This window comes from Elephantulus edwardii, unplaced genomic scaffold (assembly GCF_000299155.1).
Source record: "Elephantulus edwardii isolate Elephantulus edwardi_28Jun2011 unplaced genomic scaffold, EleEdw1.0 scaffold00200, whole genome shotgun sequence".
In the NCBI taxonomy this organism is placed as follows: domain Eukaryota; kingdom Metazoa; phylum Chordata; class Mammalia; order Macroscelidea; family Macroscelididae; genus Elephantulus; species Elephantulus edwardii.
This window is the reverse complement of record NW_006399950.1, coordinates 257,184-270,762: the sequence shown is the minus strand read 5'-3', so window position 1 is coordinate 270,762 and position 13,579 is coordinate 257,184. Positions and strand designations below refer to the sequence as shown.

At 40.3% G+C, this 13,579-nt stretch overlaps 1 protein-coding gene and 1 pseudogene across 2 annotated transcripts in view; one reads left to right on the top strand and one right to left on the bottom strand.

Moving 5' to 3' along the window:
• The window catches only part of GRM7 (glutamate receptor, metabotropic 7), a 730,124-nt gene that overhangs the window by 480,893 nt on the left and 235,652 nt on the right, over nucleotides 1-13,579 (top strand). The gene's annotated exons all lie outside the window — the stretch shown is intronic.
• LOC102847263 lies at nucleotides 3,391-4,733 on the bottom strand (annotated as a pseudogene).

Here is a 13,579-nt window from a genome sequence, read left to right as displayed (position 1 = left end):
GATAAAGTTGCCTGTGTGTATATGTGTGTGCACATTGAACCTCTGTGAGTTGGAACGTGGTATAAATAAATAAGTAGCTCTCTCTTCCTTTCTCTGTCTCTGTGTGTGTGCGCACGTGTGTATGCATTTGTACTGAAACTTCTGACTCTCAAAACTAGTACATAATGGGGACTGCTTTCGTTTTGCAGGTTTTGAACATTTTTCTCCTTTGACAAAATGTGGTTTGCCACTTTTCCACCATCCTCTATTAGTTGAATATATTTGAGCTTTTATCTTCTGACAGGTTTCTTCCTAATACACATTCTGATATTCACAGGCTTTATATATTGGTTTTGTGTGCATATTTGTTTTACATGCTCATATATTTGTTATTTTATGTAGTGTATAGTTAGTTCAAACTCATAGTTATACAATACAAGGAAACTCTGCCCAATAATGTACCATATTCATGGTTATTGGCATGTCTGAATCTATTGTGGTAGCCACAATGTATATCACCTTCTTGGTCACTGATGTCTTCTCCAAGGACTAGTCACTCCTGCTAGTATTTTCAAAGTATGTAAAGTTAAGATTTTTATATCCTCATTGCTTAGAAATATTCTGGCTGACTTTCTTCAAAGACGGATGAGTTTGATCTTCAGGAATTCCATGATATGGTCTATATTCTGTACCCAGTCGGTAATTTAAAGGCATATTTTTTCCCCCAAGGCCCTTTGTTCCCTAGAGACCTCCATCTATTCTGGCCTAGTCTGATGTCAGGAGATTAGAAGAGCTCATGCCTTAAAAGATGCATTCCTTTCCTGGAGATTATTTCTTGTCAGTACTAAGGACCCTTCCTAGTGGAATAAATTCTTCATTATTTGACAGTATTTATTATTTATCTAGTCTTCACATGCTTGTGAGACAATAAAAACATCAAGACTTGGAGGCAAGTATGCCTTAGTCTTCAGAGGGAAATCTTTTCTCTTTAACACTTCAAAGAGATCATTTGCAAAAGATTTTCCCAATACATCATTCCATTTTATTTCTTGACTTCTATTTCCATGGTTCCACAATTAAAATAGCAGCAGTTAGACAGTTAAAAGATGTGTTAGGGGAAAAAAATCCCCCCAACCCAAAAGATGTGTTGCATTGGCAAAATCTACTGTCAAGGTCTTCTCCAAATGCTAAGCAACAAGGATGTCCATTTAAAGAGAGAGGTGCACCTAATCCAAGGCATTGCACTTTCTATTGCTTTGTATGCATCTGAAAGTTGGTGCCTAAAGAGCAGAAAAATAGGACATGAGGACACAAGGCCATGAGTATCTCTCTGAAAAGGCCAGGGGGAGTGAAAATAGCCCCTCGCTGTCACACAGCAGAAAGCAGAACAAGAATCGGAGCCCAGCCCCATGGTGCCTCTTGATCCACACCGGTAGAAAGAGCTTTGATATTTGTTATTGACTCTCAGACTTTACTTACAGTTGTGCTGAGAGTAGGGTTCAGTAGGGAAGTAAGTTGGGGAGTGAAGAATATACCCAATGCAAGTCCAGGTTTTAGTCCATCAGCCCCAAGGTACAATTCCTCAATTAGTCCAGGCTCCAGTTTTAGTTCAGCAAGCAGCTTTTCCTTCCGTCAGAAGCAAGAACAACAAAAGCTTTCTCTGCATCCTTTATCTCAGGGCTTCTCTGGTTACACCTTGCCATAGTTTCTCCACAACACTGCCACAGTCTCTCTACCACCATCACCAGGATCTTGCCACCAGGATCTCACTCTCACCAGGATCTTGCTCCAGTCTCCCTCAAGTATTGCTAATAGCATGGTAAGCACTCACTTTCTTATTCTAGTCCCATAGCTGTTGATGACCATGTGTTTACAAGACCATGTGTCTTCAGTTAAGGTAGCTGGTGAACAGGGAAGACTAAAGTAATGGCTTTAAAAGGCCAACTTTAGTCTAATACTGCAGCCCACCCTCTGGCTTTTCTAGCCATTATTTATCATTACCTAAAGGATCAACCCTCCATTTATCATCTATATTTAGGGAAATATGTAAGCCAGCTGTTTATTCAGTATGTCTTAATTTCCTCATATAGTCAAATTTTAATTTGTCTAGTCTTATCAAAGTTTGTTTCCTGAGGAAACAAGTATATCTTTTTCTCTCAAGCATCTTCTATTATTACAGTTGAATCTGCAGCCATAAACAAAGGTCCAGTCAGAGCAAATCATCACGTAACGGTAATCAACAATGTTGTTGTTAAGTGCCATCAAGTCATAGGCAACTCATAGTGACGCTATGAACAAAAGACCTGGACACTTGTATAACTTTGATCCTTTCTCCAGATTCATAAGGTTTCTAGAGGCAATCTCTTACAGAAGGGGATGCCACTCCTGCTTCCAAGCTTGTTTTAATCGGAGAGCTCCACCAAACACTGTCCACCATGGGTAACCATTCTCTCTTTTTTTTTTAATTAAAATTTATTTCATTTTAAATGTTCTTTCCAACAGACGAGGTAGGCATATTTCCACATATGAAAAATTTGTGGACACAAATCAAAATAAGGAAAAGCCTGATAAGAATCAACATACACTTCTAATAACACGTGAATATAATTTAGATGTTACCAATGAAGACAGCAGTTGTTTCATGTTCCCATCAGACTTTAATCATACTTTTCATATGGTATTTCTGAAAGTAATAGTAGTATCCAAAAGCTACATTTTCATCATGGACATTGTTTCCCACAATGATTTGTGTCTCAAGACATCATGACTTTTGAGTCAACAGATAGGGTTTTACTGTAATTCTTTCTCATTTTCACCAATACCATCATCAAGAAACCTCTAAGAATCTACAGAGTTCAGCAGATTTTAAAAATTTAATTACAATCAATAAGGTGTATTCATACAAGAGGTGGAGAGAGTCAACCATTTTAGTCAGCAAATGGATTCAAATGTGCAAATTTTAAAATATTTGCACTTTTGAGCTTCAAACCATAAAATATAACTGATTTCAATCAACAGTTAGCTTGTAACACAACCAAAAGTATTCTCATAGACTGTTTCTGTGATCATCTAAAATTCAAGCTGAAGATTAGATGTATACAGATACATGGAAAATCCCATTCATTATACAAACGGATGTGAACAGAGGGATTGTGTCCAAAGTCACATGATGATTGCTTTGGTCTGGACAACATCAAAGCCAATAAAAAATGTTTAAGATAAAAACTTCATAAATAAAACATATGGGTACTGTATTTAACACTCTACTCATCCTAAAAGTACTAGTGCATAGAACACATTTGCCTTTTCTTCTCCTCACCCCTAAACCCTCATTTGTTTCTGTTTTCCCTTAAATTTTGCCTAAAATGGGAGTTTCCTCAACTGTCAATAACAGTTAAGGCCCAGTGTAATTTACTCTCCTTTTGCTTTTGCATTTTTCTGCTTTTTTCCATTTTCTAGCACTAGCTGTTTTTCTGATTTGTTCACACTATTTGCAGAAACACCATTCACAGCTGTTTTTCCAGTTTTTTATTTCTTAGGCATGTTGTATGTCCACATATAGAAGTTAAGAAAGAGGAATATGAAGCTGATGGCGTAGACAATCATTTCCCAGTGCATCCATTTGGGGAACGGGTAGTCAGTCCAAAGAGACGATGCTGTGTGTCTAGTGGTCACGTGGAACTGAACCAGCTGCAACATGGTCAGGTATAGTTTCCACCAAAGATAATTCTGAATCCATGGGCCAAACACAGTTAAGCCATAGTAAGAGTGCGTAATCACATGGATGAAGGAATTCATCTGGGCTCCAAAAAATGCTTGTCCCCCTGCTACCCACTTAATTCCAGTCCACCACAATGTAAACATTGTACAATGATGATACACGTGAAGGAAAGAGACTTGGTGGTTTTTCTTTCTTAGTATAAAAAAAATACTCTGTCTAAATATTGAACTCCTTTAGAAACAAAGTACCACCACAGACCAGCAGCTATCCTGACTTCACGAACATTATCGGAATAATCCACACTCTGGCAAACATAGCTATATCCTGCATTATATGATCCTATGAATAACTCTCTGAAGATAAAAAGATTAAGCAAGACCCTGCCAAAATTACAGAGAATGAGAACCAAGCGCATCTGAAAAGGTTCTCGGTTCTTCATCCACGTCGGTCCCAGCCACACGAACAGAAGGTACAGGGTACTGATACTCAGTGTGGGCCAAGGGGACTGCATCAAAGGCCAGTTTTCTACACGTTTATCTACAGTGGTCCATGTCCAGTGGTAGAACTCCATGGTGTCGCTGAGCATCGTAGACATCGCGTTCAGGACACTGCCCGGCTCTGAGTCCAGGAGCCCCTTTGCGATGGGATTGGGTGCTGGAGGCAGCAATCGCAGAAGATGGGGACCCGGCGGAACGGCTGACCACCGAGGCCAATGCCGGGAGCCTGGCACGAAACCTTCTAAAGGCAAGGACCCAGCTGCGTGTTGTCCTCCTCCTGCGCTGTGGCGGAGGGGATGCGGCGGCGTGGAGCCCGGCCAGGCAGAAGAGATGTTAAGGATCCCGAGAGGAGGAGCAGGTCCCGCTGCAAGCACCAGGAGCTGTACCACTCTGCCCCCGAGTGCCATCGCAGTCCCAATCTCCTCCGCCAGCATCACGTGGCCGAGCGAGGGAAGAGGGGTCGGAGCATCCCCCACCCCCACCTCGTGTGGCGTGCTGTTGCGCAGGTTTGCTGGGGGGGTGGGGCGGGTAACCATTCTTGTATTTGACACAAAAGTGTGATAGTGTTCAGCTTCTTAGCAACTATGAGTTACCTGTGTACAGCAAGTAGACAGACGATGGCTATATGACCTAGAAGAATGTTTGAGCAAAACCAATTAAAAACAGTATTTTACAATTCCAGCACACCTAAATGCTAGCAGACTATGTGCCAGAGACCCCCATTCATCTGGCAAGTCCCCTCTGCTGACACCCCTTGGGACAAAAATAAAGCCATAGGATCTGCAAGTATTTCTCACATGTGTCCCTCTCCAACTCATGAAAGACCCTCCCAAAGTCCAGCTAGAAGCAAGAGTCACAACATACTGCTCCTCAGCCTACAGATGTGACCAGACAGTTCAGTATTTTACAGTTCCGGCACACCCAAATGCTGGCAGACAGTGGTAACCAAAATAACATGGTACTGGTACAATGACAGGCACATAGACCAATGGAACAGAGTTGAGAACCCAGAAACTGACCCTGCTATCTATAGTCAACTGATATTTAACAAGGAAATCAAAGCTATCAAATACAGAAATGGCAACCTCTTCAACAAATGGTGCTCCCACTGGACTCCCACTTCCAGAAAGCTGAAACAGGATCCACATCTCACACCATACACAAAAATCAACTCAAGGCGGATTAGAGACCTGGGAGTAAAACCCAAAACCGTAACATTCATAAGGAACACGCTGGAATCAGAAGCGCTAGTCCAAGGTATAAAGAGCCTGCCAAATACAACCGGAAATGCACAGTCTAAAGAGGATAAAATTGATGTGTAGGATCTTCTAAAGATTAAATCTCTGGTGCATCAAAAATTTTTTCCAACAGGATGAAAAGAAAACCGATGGACTGGAAACAAACATTTGGTAATACCATCTCAGAAAAGAGTCTTATAACAAAAGTTTATAGAATACTTCTGGGCCTCCACAAGAAAAAGACTGATAACCCAATTACAAAATGGGCAAAAGATATGGAAAGAACTTTCACAGAGCAAGTTATTCAAATGGCAAACAGACACATGAAGAAATGTCCCAAATCACTGGAAATGAGAGATGCAAATCAAAACCACAATGAGATACCATCTCACTCTAGTAACAGTCCACAAAGAGTTACCATCTCGCTCTAGTAACAGTGGCAAAGTTCAACAGGGTAGCAGGTAATATATATTGGAGAGGATGTGGCAAGAAAGGAACTCTTATACCTTTTTGGTGGGATTGTAAAATGGTGCAACCATTCTGGAAGGCAGTTTGGCACTTCCTCAAAAAGCTGAACATAGAAATTCCACATGACAAAGCTATTCCACTACTTGAAATATACCCTGAGAATATGAGTTCTGAGGCACAAATGGAGACTCATTATTCACCATTGCAAGAACATGGAAACAGCCCAAATAACCAACTACAAACAAATGGATTGAGAAATTATGGTACATTCACACAATGAAATATTATGCAGCATGCAGGAGCAGTGATTCTATAAATTATTACTTGGGAAGGACTGGAGAGCATTATGCTGAGTGAACTCAGTCCCAAAAGGATAAATACTGTATAAAACCATTATTGTAGAATGAGTATGAGGATTCAAGAGGGGTAGGAGTGGCTGGAAGTAGAGGGATGTGGATGTGCAGTAAGGGGAGGGCATTAATCATCAGGTTGTAAAATTTAATGGGGGGGGGATGAGGGAAATTGAAAGAAGTTCGAATTTGTGTTCAAAATTGTAAATAAACTAGTAGAAAAAGAAAAACAAAACAAAAAAGAGATTGTGGCACTGGGAACATTATTGCCAATATCAGCTGGATCTTGGCAGAAAGCAGAGAATACCAGTAGAATGTCTGTTTCATTGACTATGCAAAAGCATTTGACTGTGTGGATCACAATAAATTGTGGCTAACCTTGAAGAGAATGGGAATTCCAAAACACTTGGTCTTCCTTATACGAAACCTGTACTTGAACTAAGAAGTAGTCCTCAGAACAAAACAGGGAAACACTGCATGGTTCAAAATCAGGAGATACACCCTGTCCCCATACCTTTTAAATCTGTGTGCAGAAAAGATCATTCCGGAATCAAGGCTGTATGAGGATGAGTGTGACTTGATGGTACACAACAATAAGTTGTCATAATCAGCACCATGTACCAGGCAATGTAAATCTCCAGAGTGGTTCTGTGGAACAGATACTATTCTAAAACCCATTTTCTAGAGAAACTTGGGTAAGTCAGGACATTTGTTCAGGGCTGTGCAGCTGGCAAGTGACAAATCCAGACATGGAGCCCTGGAAGTTTAGATTTAGTGTCTACTTGAAACTATTAAATTATTCATTTTTATACCCATGTTTGCACTCATCTAAGTATATTCAGATTGCACTTAAAGAACCCTTTTTTCGCAGGCTGTTTAAAGGAATGAAAAACGGCAGGCATGATTGAATTATGTAATGTACAACAGCCCTTTGGAGGCATTTTATGGAATAATATTGCAGACATTATTCCCTCTACCTCATCCATAAACACTTCCCATGAGACATTTGTGCTTTGTGGAATAATTTCCATTGCCATTATTCTTATTTGTTTCTCAGAAATAATGACTGGTTTAAACCACTCTCATCCATAGATATAGCCAACAAATTTGCCGTCCCATCTCAAGCCTAGATTAGTCCTGCTAGATCAGTAATGATTTTCTTTCTGAACTGATTTCCATGTTTTTAGCTTTAATTTACTTTTAAAAAATATTTACAGGGACTTTAATTGGGAAAGCAAAGATAAATAGGGCATGGGCTGCCCTGCAGGAGTTCAGCATCTCCAGAGGCAAAGGCAGAAGGAACTGACTACCTTTAACACTGAGGAGAGGCAGCCAGTACTGATCGCCGCAGGTATTCTAAGAACACACCGTACCTGAACACACTGCAGACATCCATGAGCATGGAGAACTGCCAATTTAAACAGCCAAACAAAAATCATCATCATTCAGTGATTTAAAGTCCCAAATTCACTGAATGTGGGTAAATCCACCATGGTAATTCCCAATATGTAGTGGAATAATGACAGTGTTCAATTTCTATTATAAATTTAATTGTATCTGGGAAAAAATACATATTGTAGTTCTAGCTTCTGCTTCTGTAACTCTGGCCTCATTTGAAAATAGTTTCTGAACATTTTATCAGTGAAATTGACATGAGATTGTGCTGAACAGTACGTAGTCGAATCTCATGTGTGAGTGTTGTCTTAGTGAAGTGAGGAGACAGAGATTTAGAAAATTGGGTGGTGTTATGACTCAGATGACACCTGCAAGCCAAAGAATGCCTAGGGCTGCCAAAAGCTAGGACACAGAGACAAAAAAAAAGGCTTTCTTTAGCACCTTCAGAGAGAATATGAACATACTGGCGCCCTAAATTCAGATTTTTTTCAGCCTCCAGAACCAAAACAATAATTTTCTGTTACCTTGAGCCTTCCATTTTATATGACAGCCCTAGGAAATGAATATTGTTTCCAACTGGGATCTGATTTGATCTTTTCCCACATATCCAAGCTATTTGTAGATGTTATAGAATGTTAAAATGCTATCCTTTCCTTCCTATTTGGACATACTATCTTTATTCTTTATTAAATCCCTGTGTACAGTTGGGCCATTTCTGACCTTTCTGCTGTCTGCCCACATGGCATTGATGTGTTTATTTGTATACCAGAGCCATACTTTAACTGTGAATAAATCCTGATATATTATTGTAAACTGTACTTGGAAGAGTTTACCTTTTTCATACTCACCTCTTTTTTCTCTCACTCTCCTGAATGTTTATGCACAGCTGTTCTGTTTTTAAGGATTTTCCTAATTTATATATTTTTCCAGATTGATTTATAGGTCACTTGGCTAGCTCTAAAAAAAAATCAGTGATTGAGATCATATGAAATGTTAACTTTCAAAGAACTGATTCCTTTCTGAGTTTTAGTCTCCATTACTAAGAATAAGTGATCTTTTAATTAAAGCAACTTTTAAGAAAGTTTTGGTTTTTCTTGTAGACCTTCTAAGTTCAGACCAGCCTAGCCCAGAGTTATTTTGGGGTTTAGTTTTGTCTTGAACATTATTTTGAGTGTACTCATATAATACATCTTCTAAGTGGTAACTATGTGTGAGACAATGGATTATTTTCCTATTTATAGGTAATTTTATAACCCTCTCCTTTCCCAACATTCTTGTGTATGCAGTGTTTATATGGGTGGTACAGTGATTGGTACACTCTGCTTCAGATTGAAATGAAAGAGATTCGAGTCCACCCAGGAGTGCTACAGAAAGAAGGCTAATGAGAGTTCCACCTTCTGCTCTGGGATGCATGTGTGTCTTCAATGAGTTAGAATCAACTCAACGGCAAATCTTTTTCTTTTCCCACTAAATTTTCATCTTCAATGTGCAACCTGAGATTATATTTCTCTTTTTGACAGGTTACTGCCTTGCTCAAATTACAACACAGGTGTATTAAAGTAAGATAGAAGCCTTTCTCAGTGGCATAAAGTTCCATGTCTACCAGACAACTTGCACAACAATACAATGAGGAACAAGCCCCACATAGAAGGTAGATAGATGCAGAACTGCTGTGAGCTGAAGGCTCTGCTGACCTCTAGGAAGCATCTGATGACACAGAGGACTGCTCTGTGCTGCTAGACTCCTAATGGGAGGAACAAAGCTAGAAACCACATTTTCAGGTGAAACCCCCTGGTTTTAAAATTGGTTTTAAAATACTCTGGGACAAAATAGAAAAGATAAACCAAGTATTCAGGTTAATACGTTTCAATAAATATGCATAATCAATTTATGAAATTGATAAACACCACCAGTAATCATTCAGACCAAAGAGCAGCTGTAGTAGGAGCATTGTCACAGGGACTCATTTGCTATGGGTGTATTTGTTTCTCAAGGCTGTATTAATAAATTTTGAAAAAGCAACTCAGCGATTAAGAAGTAGATGTTTATTCTTACAGTTCTGGAGGCTGGAAGTCAGAAATCGGCCTGTGCACTCCCATAGGCTGCTTGCTTCTCCCAGCTGCTCGTGTCCTCGGTGATGGACGGCAGCACTTGCAGCTCTGCCTCCATTTTAATATGGTCTCCTCTCCTCTTTCTACATTTCTTCCCTGAATTCCTAAATATAAATTTAGGCTCCAATGGATGATGAGAATGTTCTCGTCCTGAGGTCCTTAATTTAGCTATGCCTGCAATGTAATTTGTGTTTATTCACTATTCCAAAGTTTTCCAAATTTACAAGCTCTGGGACTTAGGACATGGACATATTTGGGTGGCCACTATTGACCCGCTGTCACTGGTTACTCTTGTTGCTTTCAGCACAGTTGAGTTTGTGCTGGCTCACAGCACTCTGTATAAAACAGAAAAATGAGCTTCCCAGACCTGCCCCAACCTCACACTTATTGTCAAGTTTCAGCCCCTGTCACAACCCATCTCCCTCCGAGCCTCTTTCTCTTTTTCAGTGACTCTCTACAGAACATAACACCCTCCGTGACTGGTCCTCCTGATAATATGCACAAACTAATACAGATCACGCCGTGCCGTTCTCAGTTCTAACGAGCATTCTGGCTATCCTCCTTCCAAGCCACACACGTACATTCTTCTGGAAGTCCATTCTTTGTCAGTATTCATCGCCATTACCATAATTCCAATTCTTCAATGCTTTTAAATCTTCTGTGTTTGTTTATATTTCACACATTTATCTTTTTATAAAAACAATACTATAGAGACAGAAAACAGTATATACAAAATATGCATAATTTAATGACTGTGGATTGGATAAAGACTCAACAACAGCTTGCGTTATGCAGATTACAGAACCACCTGCTTGCTGAAACTGAGGAGGACATGAAGTTCTTGCTGCAGAAAGTCAAGGACTGTGGTCTTCAATACGGATTGAAGCACTACATCAAGAAGACAAAGGTTCTTACTGCAGGGGGCCAATTGACAGCACCCTGATAGATGGAGAAGAGGTTGAATTTATTAACAGTTGCAGCTTGCTTGGCTCCACAATCAAGACTCTAAGCACTGTTGTTGTTGTTGTTATGTGCTGTCGAGTTGCTTGTGACACATAGTGACCCTTTGTACAACAGCTCTAAACTCTGTCCCGTGCCAACCTCACTGTCTCCGACACACCCATCCCGATTACCCCAGTCACCGCATCAATCCACCTCATAGAGGGCCGTCCCCTCCTGCACCTGCCCTCCATCCTCCCAAGCATGATGTCCTTCCCCAAGGACCGGTCCCTCCTTACAACATGTCCAAAGTATGCCAGACCAAGCCTCAGGCTCCTAGCCTCCAAGGAGCCGCCCAGTTTAACCCTCTCCAGGATAAATCTGTTTTCGTAGCAGTCCATGGTACCCTCAATACTTTTCTCCCAACACCACAGCTCAAAGGCATCAATTCTCCTTCTATCCTCCCTAGTCACTGTCCAACTCTCTGATGCATAACAAGTGATTGCAAAGACCATGGCCTGTATCAGACGCACCTTAGTCTTCAGAGAGCTACCATTGCTCTTCTGAACTTTAGAGAGGTCCCTAACAGCAGCTGCACTGGGAAAATCTGCTGTCAAGGACATCTCCAGAGTACTGAGAAGCAACAGTGTCAGTCTAGAGACTAAGGTGTGCCTAAGGTGTGATCCAGGGCATTGTTTTTGCAATTCTCGCTATGCATCAGATTGCTGGACAATGACTAAGGATGACAGAGGAAAAGTTGATGCCTTTGACTGTTGGTGCTGAAGAATCTTGAACATGTCATGGACCACCAAGAAAATTAATAGGTCTCTCTTGGAGAGGGTGAAATCAAGTTTCTCTTTGGAAGCAAGGATTTTGACGCTCCCTCTCTCATACTTTGGGCACCTGGCCAAGAGAGACCAGACCTTGGAGAAGGACATGATACTTGGCAGAGCGGAGGGACAACACGGGAGAAGAAGCTTCTAAATGAAATGGATTGGTACAGTACCTGGGGCATTGGGAGTAGGTGTGTTGGAGTCACTGAGACTGGTTTAGCACAGGACAGGATTCAGAACTCTTGTACATATGGTTGCTATGAGTTGCAGGTGACTCAGTGGCACATAACACAAACAATAATAGTATAGACATTTTAGAATCACTATCCAAGTACAAAAGCAAAAAAAAAATATTAAAAGCATCCCTGATGGTCACCACATCCTTGCTCCCTTCCAGCATTCTGCTCATAGCCTCTCTTTTACGATCTACAATAACTACCCTATCTCGACAATAACTCTTTGCTTTCTTTATTGTTTAACCACCTGTCTTTGTCTCACTTACCAAGGGGACTTTGTTCTACCCAGTTTTGAACTTGATCTAAAGGAAATGTTACCTAATGTCATCTTTTCTTGTCTTTCTGCACATTTGCTATTGCAAGATTCATGTATGTCCTTGTCAGTAGTCATTCTTTAGTCTTTTACTGTGCTTAACACAGTCCATGACATTTAATATATTTCACACTAAATATTGTGAGCACTGCCACTGTAAATGTTCTTAAGCATATACATATTTCAGTGTACTTGTTTAATACTTTCTCTAAGGAACATGCATAGACATTAAATTACGAGAACTTGAGAGAGTGCATGTCATCGATGTTAGTAGAAAATGCTGACCATTCTTGTGAAGCAGGGACTGTTACCAATGCCTCTCTGCTCTCTTCTTTGTCTCCCTTCTGCTGCTTACCTTGACCTTCTCCTTTCTATGTCCTTTGTTGATGTGTTTATTCATGGAGTTATGCTTCTCTTGCTTTGACATTGGTGTCTATGATATGCCGGGTACTGTGTGTTTCTGAGTCACTAACATTTTGGAAGCAGACCCTGAGGTGCTAAGAGCTCCTGCTGTACAGACTAGTCAGATGGCATACTGGGATGCTCCCTGGCATTTGGCTTGGCAGGAATGTTTTAATCCTGCAACACTTGTTCTGAGAAAACAGAGATCAAGCTCCATTAGTATCTGCAAGCATCCCTTAGCCCTAGCTGGACAGGCAGCTGTGACCTCTGACCTCTCCTCTCCACCTGACTTTCAAAAAACCTTTCTTTTTCTTCCAAATGCTTCTGAAGCTTTGTTGTTTCTCAGCAGGAAAAGTCACCTCCCAAACATACTATCTGGCATGAATAATTATGTTTCTATTAATTTTCATACTGTGTCCTCGACCACAAATTTCAAAAGGTGTTTGAGAGCAGTATCCCCTTTAAAGAGGAAAAAGCCCCTTAAGTGTAGTAGCCATGCCAATTAAAACCTATCTATTATCATCAGAGGAATGTATTTAATATATACTCAAGGGGACTTTTACTTAATATAGGAATTAATTTCTGAAATGAAACTCATGTATTCAATAAGAAAAAGAATTTCTTCTTAAAATTTATTTTTTTTAATTTTATTGATTTATTTATAAAGTTCAAATACATTGCTTTTCACACAAGATCCTTCCCATTTCCTTCACTCCCCTACTCCATCGAATTGTGGAACCCTATGATTAACACCCACACACATCCATCCTCACCCCTCTGCTTCCACCCTCCCCCTCCTTGAATCATCATACTCATTCTACAGTAATGGTTTTATACAATATTTGTCCTTCTGGGACAGACTAGGAAGAAGGATTGGCCATCCACTTCTGAAATAGCAGGTCTCTGAAAACCTTATGTACAACACAACACACGTAGACGAACAGAAAGGGCAACCTAGGTAGAACTTTGAAGCATGGAAATACAAAGGAAGAGGAACAGTTGTAAGCAGACACTAGTAATTGGAACATGGAATGTGAGAACCATGAATGTAGGAAAATTAGAAATTGTTAAGAAAGAAATGGAATGCATAAATATTG